This window comes from Podarcis raffonei, chromosome 14 (assembly GCF_027172205.1).
Source record: "Podarcis raffonei isolate rPodRaf1 chromosome 14, rPodRaf1.pri, whole genome shotgun sequence".
NCBI classification, from domain to species: Eukaryota; Metazoa; Chordata; class Lepidosauria; order Squamata; family Lacertidae; genus Podarcis; species Podarcis raffonei.
Genome location: NC_070615.1, coordinates 36886954 through 36900577, shown reverse-complemented (window position 1 = coordinate 36900577; position 13624 = coordinate 36886954). Strand labels below are relative to the sequence as shown.

General features: G+C 44.1%; 1 long non-coding RNA gene across 1 annotated transcript; it reads left to right on the top strand.

Annotated features, from left to right (window-relative positions):
* The first annotated feature begins 10081 nt into the window (after positions 1-10081).
* LOC128401930 (uncharacterized) lies at positions 10082-12747 on the top strand. The gene is made up of 3 exons (XR_008327573.1): positions 10082-10580; positions 11703-11764; positions 12026-12747. It is a non-coding gene; the product is annotated as an uncharacterized LOC128401930 (long non-coding RNA).
* Positions 12748-13624: the final 877 nt, after the last annotated feature.

The following is a 13624-nucleotide window of genomic DNA, read 5'->3' as shown; positions in this document are numbered from 1 at the left end:
TTAGTTAACTAGCCAAGAGAGGGATGCGTGGAGGTGTGGCTTAGCAACAAGATAGAATGGCATAATGTTTGCTGAGGTAGCACATGCTCTGATTGGCTATATAGTTCCGAGGGAGCTTTTCCTCAGTATGTTTGGTTGACTATCTCCCTGCTATGTGCAAGGCCTGAAGCAAGAAAGACAAACCTCTCTGTTATTCTCTTATTATATATTTTATTTGGTTCAATTTTCTGAGTAAAGTGTTATCAGGATTTCTTTTCTCTCTGGACTCCATATGCATTACTGACTTTGCTAAGTTCTTGCACAACTCCTTTTTATTTCAATAGAGCTTGCACCAGAGACTCCCTACCTGACTGCCTCATACTTCTTGCTCATTGCCTCACAAACATGAGGAGGTGATCCTTCTTTCTTAATGCAAAGCACATGTACCTATTTTTATCTGAGCTGCATTGGAGGCCATCCATTGGGTACAGATATTCATGTTTAGTTAATCCTTTCCTACTCTTGGAAATCTGGGCCTTCTTGCAGAGGAAAATAAATGCAATGGGTGAAGAAGGAGCATTTATTGCAGGATGATAAACAGATGCATCTCAGGGCATAACTACGCATGATGGTAATTATGTGATTAGCAATCACACCATGTGTTTTAAGAAATTAAATACCAGGCATTGCTGGGAGATGTTATCAAGAAAGCAGCTTGCATGGAGGAAAAGTTTATGATGCCCCTCCCCAGTTGCAATGTCCATAAAATCTTCTCTTTCTGCAGTGCAGAAAACAGCATCTGGGGCAGCACTGACACAAATGGGAGCTTTGTTTCAAAATGATAATTGCTGCACGTTGAGAGGGGTGACTTTGATGGAGGTTGTTGCTGGGGAAGGAAGGCTTCAAAAGCCCCTAGTTACACAATGCAATCTTGATTATAGTTCCCACCCACAACATCTATCATTTAATACACACTGCATTATTGCTGATCATGTCATCATTAATGGCACTTGAAGTTAGGGCCTCAGACATAAATTCTAATCTCTGGGCATCCTGTTATTATTGTCCCCTTTTCATCTAGAGCATATAGGCTGCATGCAGGTGTACAGGTATAATCATAGGAAAGCCTCCAGTACACATGCCCCAAAGGAAATCAGGAGCTCCACTCTCATTTTCACCCAACCACAGTTACTTGTTTAATCCAAACTGAGAGCTGAGGTTAGTGGTAATGATGGTTTAGGGAAACAAGCCAGCATCGTAAACCATGGTTTGAAACTAAACCACAGTTAATGCTAACTACAGTTTGTCCCGGTTTGGATGTAATGAGAAACTATGGTTTAGTTGAAAGTCTTTTGATTTCCCTGCAGCTACACAGAAGAGCAATGAAGATGGGGGCGGGGGCTAGAGCAGAGGCTCCCCCACGTTTATTCCACTAATCTCTGATCTTCTTGCAACAGTGCCAGTGGAGGGTAGTGGGAGGGCTAGTTCAGTGTTACATACTGTCTAGGCTGTAGTTTATCTTTTGTAGCTGCCTTCCTCCTCATCCACAATTACCCTCTGCAATCTATTTAACTGTCCCTTTGATGAACACTCCTATATTCACCTTTTTTAGTGGCTCATAATTTATCTGCACAGCACACTTATGTGTGAGGAAGGGTGGGTGGAGAGAGAGAGAACGAACACCACACATTTCACTCACAGGCAGTTCTTGTGATGTTCCTGGGTGTGCCTATGCTAGATGATTGATGGGCACCATGTTGGGGGCAGATGGAGTGTGCCGGGGGTTCGCCAAAAGCACTGAGCTGTCCAATATGCTGACGGATGAAGCGTGTCCAGACCATGAGGGATGACACCTCCAGCGGCCTAGCCTCCTTTTGCATCTCTCCCGCCCCCCTCGGCTGCTGTCACGCTGGGGCGGTGAAGGTGATGGAGCGTGTCCGCTCTGCAAAGGACGTCATTGCCTGTGCTATGCAGGAGTTTTTGCTGATGGACCATCTTTCTTCCACTCCCAGCATCTTTTCCACTCTCTGGGCCAGATCCACAGTAAGATGTAAATCATCTTTGCACACTCTGGTTGAAGGAAGTGAAGCTGTGCCAGTCTACAGGGACTTTGCAGTTTACCCCTGTGATTCTTTATTCCTGTCAAAATGTGATTCAGTGAAGCTGAGCTGCGCCATGATGTGTTATCTCAGAGATGCCAGCTGTGATGGGGGAGTCACCCTGCAAGGCAAGCAGCCTGATCTTGTTCATAAACCTATGCTGAAGCAGGCCATTAAATGCTTTCTTTAGAGTGGGCATGAGGAAACTTGGGCCTCCTAGGTTTTGTTGGACTCCAACTCCCTCCAGCCTCAGCCACTGTAGCCGGTGGCCAAGGATGATGGACATTGTAGTACAGTGTTCAGAGATGATGGGAAATATAATCCAACAACATCTGCAGGACCGTGGGGTTGGAGCCAGTACTAGTCCTTTTCATGACTTAGGTCTAGTAATTTCAGTTGGTCTACTGTGAGTATAACTTTGTTGTTGTTGTTGTTTAGTCGTTTAGTTGTGTCCGACTCTTCGTGACCCCATGGACCAGAGCATGCCACTATAACTTAGTTGGATTCAACTCACAGATTTTGCACCCCTGCTGTAAACTCCGTCGAGCAGGGTTGAGGAACGTACAGTCTTCCAGATGTTGCTGGACCCCAACTCCCATCATCCTTGATCATTGGTCATGTTGACTGGGGCTGATGGCAGCAACATCTGGAGGGGCACAGGTATATTGAGTAATATAAGAGGACAGTCTTCTTCAAAGGCTTATAAGCCATTTTGAATGAATGAAATTACACCCCCCCAACTTTGGAAGGTGCCAATCAAGTGGCCAAGATAGGTCATGCAAAAAAAAGAGGAATAAAAGTGGTGTGAATAGAATTCTACATTTTGACATGTTCACAAGCAGAAGGCCATCTCCCAACATCTGGGCTGGGATATTGCGCGTTGCCTAAGAGCAACTCCAGATGTTCCAAAAGCCTTTTATTCATTACATTTTCTTCCTTTCCTCCTTTTCTTTCCCCGCCACTATTGGCTCACTAAATCAAGGGAGACAGGCTTTTTAAAGAAAAGCTGGCCAGGGGAAATAAATAAATAAATGGCCCAATGGCAAGATGAAATGAATTCTCTGGAACCAAATAAGCAGATGTGCCTCCCCCCCCCCCGCCAAATGAGGTGAGAGAGGAATGGCAGGGTGCTTCTGAACCTTTGAGCAAGGTTGATTAGCCATGAGCTGAAAGGAACAAACCGCAATCCTGATACTCCCGAGAAGTGATGGAAAGGAAAGGCTGGTGCTTGGGCAAGAGAGATGGAGAAAAAGATACAGTGGTACCTTGGGTTACAGACGCTTCAGGTTACAGACTCCGCTAACCCAGAAATAGTACCTCGGGTTAAGAACTTTGCTTCAGGATGAGAACAGAAATCATGCAGCGGCAGCAGGAGGCCCCATTAGCTAAAGTGGTACCTCAGGTTAAGAACAGTTTCAGGTTAAGAACGGACCTCCAGAATTAATTAAGTTCTTAACCCGAGGTACCACTATATTCATAAAAGTGGCCAGCTGATGCCTGGCTGGCTTCAGTGCATATTCTCCACCTTGTCTGCTATTTCTTACCAGCTCTACTTGGTTCAGAGGTGGAAATGGTAAAGAGAAGGAGGGGATTTTGCTTGTACATAGGACATTTCTAGAAGAAGAAGTTTGGATTTGATATCCCGCCTTTCACTCCCTTTAAGGAGTCTCAAAGCAGCTAACAATCTCCCTTCCCTTCCTCCCCCACAACAAACACTCTGTGAGGTGAGTGGGGCTGAGAGACTTCAGAGAAGTGTGACTGGCCCAAGGTCACCCAGCAGCTGCATGTGGAGGAGCGGAGACGCGAACCCGGTTCCCCAGGTTACGAGACTACCGCTCTTAACCACTACACCACACTGGCTCTAGGAGTGTGTAGGAGGCATTTCTTAAACTGATGCAAAAGCGTTGTTGAGTTATCACTTAAAAAGAATAATGCTGCCATGCTTTATTCCAGGGATCAGGAACCTCAGGCCCAGGGCTGAATATGACCCTCCAGTCATGGTTGCTCATACTAGTGGCTCCTACACTCAGGCAGTGGCCAGAAAGGTGCCTCAGTAAAGGTTCACAAGCAGACAGTGATGGTGAGTTCCAGAGCTCAGGAATGTTAAGGCTGAGCATTTCATAGTTGGAGACTGTGAGTACTCTGGGGGCGGGGAAAAAATATTCTAGGTAGTTAACTGGAAATCCTGATCTGCCCAATTCACAAGCTTCTGCAAATAGCAGGCCTAGAAACTTTAGTCACATCCGCACAATATATTTGAAACACATTTAATGCACATTTAGAACTCATGGCTTCCCCAAAGAATCTTGGGAGCTGTCATTTGTTAAGGATGCTTGGAACTGTGGCTCGGACTGTCCTTAACATACTTGAGGGTCAAATTGTTTAGGGCTCTGTGCATCAACAAAAGGACCTTGAACCTTGCCTGGTAGGAAATTGGCAATTTGCAATTATTGGTGGTGCAGCAAATGCTCAGAAGCAGACCTTTTAAAAAATTATTATTATTATTTCTCAGCACATCCAAAGCTGAGCCCTTGCATTGAAAAGCCCAAGGCTAAGTCCTGGGGAACTATGGCACATATGAAACACCGGATTTAATCCTGAGTCATCTATATCCAAAACCAACACATTATCATCCATGATCCCATGCTGACCGATGACACAAATCTTTCAGTTTGCTGTCATTGGGCAATTTAACAATCCTTGACATCCAAGTTCTTCAATGAGATCCAAGTCCTCTGCAAAAACACTGGACATGGAAAGACACAGGCCCACAAAGCAGGCAGGTGGAGGCTGGCTAAGAGCAGACTCAAGTTGGTGGGGCAGTGCCCCATTTGCCCTAACAGATGTGTCCTTCACTGCAATTATTGGGTATGCGGTTTTTCTCTGTAAGCCTTTCCTGGCCAATTCCTTGTGGAACCTTTTTCTGGCCTCCTCTTAGCAATACACAACAGTAAGGACAGCAGAAAGTAAAATTCACAACTATGTGACAACCTTTCATAGAATTCTAGAAGACGAGATGTAATGTTAACATTAATTGCTTTGTCACAATTTAATATTAAATTCTTGTTACAGTGTTAAAATGCAGATGTTTTGATTAAACGAACATCTTTCTTAATTTGTACTGTTTATTTCAATTGTATTATTATGAAGTTGTACACAGGGTTCTGCGTCTTTGATGAACTTATCTCCTGTAGATTATATCTATATCTACATACCCACTAGGTACTGCCATCCCTTGCTTGCTCTGTTTACCAACCCTGTCTACCCCTTTGTACTTCTCCCATACCTGACAGAAACTACCCCTTTTAAAACCTCACCCACCCTGGTACCCATCCCCACCACAGTTTTTCCCCAACCCCTCCCCTTCAGCATTCCAGTGTGGGCAGGTCTATTAGGGTAAATAGGGCACAGCCCCACCAGTCTTGGCCCAATCCCAGCCAGTTCCCACCTGTCCTCTTACTTACACCCAATCATTGGGCGGCACCAGCTGCCAGCTTCCTCCTCCTCAGTCTAAGTGTTGACCTTGTAGAACCTGATACTACAGAGGATGGAGACACAACTAGAACTAGGCCCCATCTGCAGTATAGATTTAAAGCAATATCATACACTTTTAAGCAGCCATGGTTTCCCCACAAAGAATCCTGGGAACTGTGGTTTGTTAAGGGTGCTGGGAGTTGTTAGGAGACCCCTGTTCCCCTCACAGAGCTACAATGCTCAGAATGGCTTGGTGGTCCATCACTCTTCCCAGGAAACTCTGTCAATGGTAGCTCTATGAGGGGAATAAGGGTGTCCTAAAAACTCTGAGCACCCTTAACAAATTACCCTTCCCAGGATTTTTTTTCAAGAAGCCATGAATTTTTAAAGTGATGTGATACTGCTTTAAATATATAGTGCAAAGGGGGACTTACTTGGCTCTGTGTCTGCCTACTGTTGATATTTCTGCATTTCCATTCTCAATGGGGACCAGATACAGCTGCTAAATAAATGTCATTCTCTCCAAGCAGCCAGAGCAAATCTTTGCTGATTTCAGAACCAGAGTAAAAAGCTGTTGTGAAAGTGGTGGTGGAAAGAACCTGTTGCAAGACATAGTTTTCAATGGGCCACAAGCCATCCCTTGTTTGGCTCAGCCTAGCCCATCACTGTTTGCATTGGCCATTTGCAACATAGTCTGACTCAGCTCTGGGCAGAGCTTTCCAGAATCTTGTAGGTGTGGGAGGAAGGATGAACTTGTGGTCAAATCACATCATCATATTACTGGCATATCTGAAGAACGTCTTTAAAGAAACAAGAAAAGGGCCAGATTTTCAACTGACTAGTTGTTGCACAAGTGTTGTGGATGGCTATATTTTGGAAAAACCTGCCCCAGTTCCGTCTTTTGATCATTGGTTGTTTAAGACTTGGGAGATTGCATTACGAAGCTGAATTAAAGTACCTTCTCGATTCCGAGAGAATGCCATTTCTTTATATTTGAATTGATATCTAATTATATTGTAGCTAACAGGACCAGTTATAGGGACACGGGTGGCGCTGTGGGTTAAACCACAGAGCCTAGGACTTGCCCATCAGAAGGTTGGCGATTTGAATCCCCGCGACGGGGTGAGCTCCCGTTGCTCGGTCCCTGCTCCTACCAACCTGGCAGTTCAAAAGCACTTCAAAGTGCAAGTAGATAAATAGGTACTGCTCCGGTGGGAAGGTAAACGGCGTTTCCGTGCGCTGCTCTGGTTCGCCAGAAGCAGCATAGTCATGCTGGCCACATGACCCGGAAGCTGTACGCCGGCTCCGTCGGCCAATAAAGCGAGATGAGCACCCCAGAGTCGGCCACGACTGGGCCTAATGGTCAGGGGTCCCTTTACCTTTACTTAACAGGACCAGTGGTCAGGGATGATGGGAATTGTAGTCTCAAAACATCTGGAGGGCCGAGTTTGCCTATACCTAGTCCAACTCCCTGCAATGCAGAAATCTTTTGCTGAATGTGGAGCTCGAACCCAGACCTTGAGATTAAGAGTCCTGTGCTCTACTGACTGAGCTATTGTGCCATCTCTTTGCTGCAATGGAGGGAGGTGGAGACCTAGGCATGGAAGACTGTGCCAAACTTTATTTATTTACTTTTCCACTGGTCCTTTGCATCCTGCCTCCCCCAGAACTGATGGCTACATAAATCCCACGTCTTTGGAGACTGCTACATTCAGATGCATATATACTCTCTCTCTGTGTGTATGGGTTTCCCTCTGGTTATATTTCAGAGAAGGAGCAGGGTCTCACCCACCCACCTTCTTTAAAAACAAAGATGACAAAGTATAAAAGGTATTTAGTGCACAGCTGGCTCAGTCTCCCTTCCCCGAGGTTCAAAATATATGAAGCACAATCAGATCCTAATTTCAGGCTGCTCCTAAAATTCCAATTACATCACAGCCACCTATTTTAAATGCTGTTAAAACTGGCTCAGCTTCCCCCATGCATGTTCTGCATGTCGCCACATGCGTTTGAAAGCAATGGTCAATGTGCTTTATGGCACATTGGGACGTATCTCCCACCCCTCCCTGACCTGCTTTTCCAGATGAGAGTTTATGAGATCTCCTCATCCAGAATATTAATAACAGGACTTGGAGGAAATGTACAAACAGAGTCACTGGAGTTTATAGCCAAAGAGGATGCCAGTGGAGATGTATGGGAAAAGGTGAGCACACCAGATGTTTATCTCTGGTAGCTGTTCTAAGCAAAAGGGAAGTCGAGGTCATGCAGGGCTGTAACCCTAGGGCTGATGGGGTGATTTAAATGAGCCAGGCTTCTCAGAAATGTAATGAATTCATTAATTTAGTTTAATTTACATCCTATTCCTTCAGTTTTCAATAAAATTTTCAGGCTGCAGAATAAAAAATGAAATAACAGAAAATAAATGTGCTACCCTGTCTCCCAACTGTAAGTTTTGTTGTTGTTTAAGTTTCTAGACCCTTTGCTTGTGAAGATATAAGGCAGAAATGGACAGGAATATGCCACTCAGTTGCTCCTTACCAAACAACCCATGGATATTGAACACAACCACTCCCTCCTAGTATTCTGGTCAATTATTGTCTGGTTGATTGAGTACATTTATATCTCATTCAAGGAACTCAAAGTGGCATACAATCCCCTAATTCTTGATAACCAACTTTAAGGTCCTTGTTCTCCCTTCTTAGGGTTCTTTATCCTTAAACTGGACAGGCCTTCAAACAGAAGACTAATTCTGCCCATGCAAAACGGAAATGGACTGAAATAGATTGATCCTTTCATTTCTAGACAAGGAGGCTACTGCTTCCAACTCTCTTTATGGGCTTCCCAGAGTTAGCCAGTCTTGGAACCAGGATGATGGCTTAGAGCAGAGGTGGGGAACCTTTGGGCCTCCAGGTGTTGCTGAACTACAGCTCCCATCAACCTCAGCTTGCATTGCCAATGGCCAGGGATAGCGGGAGTTGTACTTCAGTGACCTATGGAGGACAATATTTCCTTACTGCTAGATTAGATCTTTGGCTCTTCTTTCGTTCTTCTTGTGACTATCTTCCTCAAGATGTGATCTGCGGCAACCACTGAAGAACATGCAGCTTAGCGGACTGTGCTGTGACATTGAACAGAAAAGTCTTACTACAGTGGAGGTCCATGCCATTGTCTCAGGAAGAAATATTTGGCTGGGTTTGGCTCTGTTCTTTGGAAGAGTTTTCATTTTTACTAATGAGATGAAATTGGCAACCGGGTTGTCTCTGAAAGCTGTGGCATTCAGGCATTCAAAATCATTAGCCATTTGGAGGGGGAAATTAGGTCATGGAATAAGAGTGGACAAGAAGGGCAGACACAATAATGAAGTGAATCCAATAAGCAAAGTGCTTCCATTTGTCTTGGACCCCACAATGCTTTATTACCATTAACTTTCCTCCCTACGTGCTGTGCATCTGGTAGGCTGAAGCCATTTATTTTGCACTGCGTGGGTTCTTGAAAGGGGTGGGGGAACAGGCTAGTGTTTATTTTGACAACAGAAAGCTCTGCTTCTTGGAGTTTCTGGATAATGTGATTTGTCCAAGATGAAGGAATAAATGGTTTATTTTAATCCCTTGTATACATGGGCTGTTGTATAAATACAGAATGTGCTGTTACAAAGGCATTGTGGTTTATTACACTATTAGAGGGGCCAGGTTTGCCAGCCCCAGTTAGGGGGTCTTCAAGGGAAGATGGAAAATTTCACACATTGAGAGGCGACTCACTGAATCCACCTTGTGGGACGATGTCAGGCTTGTCCCAAGCACCCGCCAATCCATGGTTTGTATCTTTCTCCAACTGCAGGAGAATCCAGGATTATACTTGATTATACTTGAGATGCTGCTGAACTACAACTCCCATTTCCCCTCACTATTTGCCCATGCTGGCTCAGGCTGATGTGAGTTAGGAGTCCAGAAACATTTTGAGGGCCACATTTTTAGACCAGAGGTGGCTAAGCTTTTGACCTCCAAATGCTGCCAAACTACGTCTCCCATAATCTTTGGCTATTGGCCATGCTGGCTCAGACTGATGGGAAATACAGGTCCAGTAAAATATGGTTAGGCCCCTTTGCCTCTGTTAGGCTGTCAGTGACACTTCAGTTTGGTGATGTGCAGAATCATAAGAGATCAGTCTCAAATCCAGATTTCTGTTGCTCCAGAGCACAAGAAGGGGAAGAGGGGTAATGAAACCAGGGCCTGGAGCTGCAGGCCAGCTCTACCAATTAGAAGGGAAGGAGAAGCCCTGTTTTAATTGGACTGAAATTCACTGCACACTGAATTGCATTCTGTCACAGGGAACCAGCCCTGTAGGCTCTTGCTCCCACCTGTGTTGCCTCATCCACACCTTGTGAAATGTGGAACAGTCTGTCAGCATCTCTTCTGTGTCCTCAAAAGCTCAACTGTCATATGTTCGCACAGATGCAGCTTCTTGTAAGCCTTGGTGCTCTTGAGGAAGTATGTAAGAGCAGGGAGAGGTCAACAGTGTGCAAGTTGAGGGACAGGGAAGCATAGCTGAGCCGTGAGGTAGTGTCAACTGGGACAAGTTGAGGTCCTATAGCCTTGGTCCCTTTAACCTCATTCTCTCCATCACCACAGCACTGGGAAAACACTCACAGAAGGAAGCCAGCAGGTTTTGCCAGATGGCTGACCGCGCTGACCCCAACCATTCCCCCACCTTTAACTCTTCCTTAAGAAAACAAGGAGCGGGCCAGCCAATCAGTTTATGGCTTCCTCTTGTTCAACCATGTTCTTTGGCTGTAAACTCCGTCTTGCTTGGCCAGCATCCTCTATTTTGGCTGGACTGAGGGTAGAGTATTGCTTTTATAGGTGCCTATAAAACAGCCGGTAGAATTTGGATTATTCATGGAGATGGTGCAAAAAGAAAAATTATGAAAACAGGAAGAAGAAGAAGAAGAAGAAGAAGAAGAAGAAGAAGAAGAAGAAGAAGAAGAAGGAGAAAGCACCAAACTCTTTCTTTGACCCTACAGCTGTGGAGGTAAAGAAAATACAGTATGTGTGGAAACCTCAACAGGTGGCCGGTCCATGTAGAGCAACAGCCATAACCACCCTCAGTTTTGCCCATAATTAGTAAACACAGAAACAGGAGAATATTCAGTAGTGCTGTCCTTCAGTTTCTCAAAAGTTTTCTTCCCCCTACGAACGAGGCCTCTGTTTTCTGCCTAAATGGCAGGGCACTTCAGAATTTCTTTCAAATTTTAGTAGGTTTGGGGTAGGAAATGGGCGACTCTCTCAATTTCTGTTTCTCTCAGTTCCTAATTTTTCCAGTCTTTAGTTCCATTCTCCACATTTCCACATCAGTTTGCATTTGTTTAAAAAAGCCCCAATAAAAATGCATCAGCATGTTAGTGCAAATTTTTTCCATTGTACACATTTTTATATGCAACTTTGTCCCACAAATGCATTTTTTGCAAAGCAATTTCCCCTAACGCCACACTTTCCCTTAATGCCATGTTATTTCCACTAATATATACATCTTAATATTTTAATGGTAGGTGATGTTGCTGTGTTGTATTATATTATTTATGTACATTGATTTATTTTTTGGAGTTAAGAATAGGACTGGGATAAATTGTGTTCGCTGAGCCCATATTTTATACAGTCTGTATATGATGTTTGTTTGTTTAGAATATACATCTTAATACAATCTTTACCCTAGCATTTGTGTTTTTGTACACATTGCTTGGCTGGGGAATACTGTACACATTGCTGAATTCAGAGGAACTCAAATATTGAAGGATGGCTATGTTTCAGTTTGCATATTGTTTCAGAAAGTGTGAATTAGGTTTGCCTTTAAATGCAAACTGAAATACATGTTGCAAGCCTTGGATGTTTAATTATCCAAGTTACCAGTTAGTTGGAAGAAGGAAATTCAGGCAAGTCAAGTGAGGCTATCAAAACACCACAGACCAGAATGTGGTTGGTTCACTGGTGCCTTCAGAGCAGGACTTTGGTATAACCATGCAAGGCCACAGTCAGCAGAATGACTCTTAAGACTATAAAGTCTTACTGAGAGTCACTGGGGCCTGGTAATCAGATCATACCCATGTTAGGGTATGTTCTCTCTCCCTCTCTCAACTGGTTATTTTTTATTTAACAGGTATACATCTTTGAGAAAAGGGGAAAAACCAAGGGGAAGGGAAAATACACAGCATGGACATGGTAAGTACCGTATATAGAAAAGGTGGCATGACTACAGATTTTACAATATTTTTGATATTGATGATCCATGGGATATTCTCTAATTAAACATTGGATATTTGATACAATTCTTAGCCCCCCTCAACACACCTTCTCTCTCTTACACATGCCATACTCACACACATACACACCTTGCTGGAACAAATGTGTTATAATGTACACTTACTAGGCTCTTATAAACTGATTACCTGGAAAAACCCATTAACTTTTTTTGCATTTCAGATTGAAACATGAAGGAGCTTTTATTTCAGTCATTAAATTTATTTATTTATTTATTTAATTCTCATAAACAAAGCAGGAGTTCTTTGCAAATGTACAATTACAAACCAGCACTCAAGCTCATCTGTAAGCTAGTAACATCAGCTCACGCCCTGTTATTGGAAAGCACTGTTTGTTTTTCTCCATCTACTCTTTTGCTGATGGTTCATTCAAATGATGAGACGGTTACTCCCACACTAACTTGTCCCATAATTACTGTACTCTTGACGTGTGTGACCCCTGGATCTTGCGATAGAAGGATATATGTTTCCATGCAGAGAGAGGTGGCTTGCAAATGGTTGCATTAACAACCTTGGAAGGCATTCTCAAGAACACATTGTCCTAGATGCTCTCAAATGCGGATTCCGTCCACATGAACTGCTGGAGTAAACACACCACTATAAATGTCCTAATGCTGCTGCTCAAAATGTATTGTCTTTTTTGGAATGGATATTCAAGCACAAAAGACATGTCTACCCTATACGTTCTGAAGGATGCATTCATGTTTCAAGTATGGCTTTTCTGTATAATAGTGAGTGTTTTAGTTGCAGTATAACCAGCAAAGAGTCTTGTAGCATCAGCTTTATTGTAGAATAAACTTTACAGGGACTTATATCCCACTTCATTGGATGCATGAAGTATTACCTGTGTGCATCAACTACACTTCTGAAAAAGCTTTAGGAGCAAAATAGTAATAATAATTAATAATAATAATAATAATAATAATAATAATAATAATAATAATATATTATTTGTACCCCGCCCATCTGGCTGGGTTTCCCCAGCCACTCTGGGCGGCTTCCTCAGAGACCAAAAATACACTAAAATGCCACAGATTAAAAACTTCCCTGAACAGGGCTGCCTTAAGATGTCTTCTGAATGTCAGGTAGTTGTTTATCGCTTTGACATCTGATGGGAGGGTGCTCCACAGGGCGGGCGCCACTACCGAGAAGGCCCTCTGCCTGGTTCCCTGTAGCTTTGCTTCTCGCAATGAGGGAACCGCCAGAAGGCCCTTGGTGCTGAACCTCAGCGTCTGGGCAGAACAAAAAAAGCTGGTACGATACAATCCATTAGAACATCATGCACAAGCAGTGGTGGCTGGTGCCCATTGGGACTGGTGGGGCAGAATGCAGGGAGCCCAACACTAGGTGGAGCCAGAGCCAGTGACAGGTGGGGCCAACTAATTCTAGATTTGCTCCCATCCTCCTTCCTGCTGAGTTCTTCAAGGGCAACCATGTGATTAAGGAGGAGGAGGAAGCTGACAGGTACCACTGCCACCTGCTGGACTGGTTCTAAGAAGGCAGGAAGGTGGCGGCAGGCTGGGGGCAGATTGGGATTGGTGTAGCAGTGCCTTATGTGCCCTAATGGATCAGCCTCCACTGTGTGCAAGTCGAACAATATCATATACAGTGGTACCTCGGGTTAAGTACTTAATTCGTTCTGGAGGTCTATTCTTAACCTGAAACTGTTCTTAACCTGAATCACCACTTTAGCTAATCGGGCCTCCTGCTGCCGCCGCGCCGACGGAGCCCAATTTCTGTTCTTATCCTGAAGCAAAGTTCT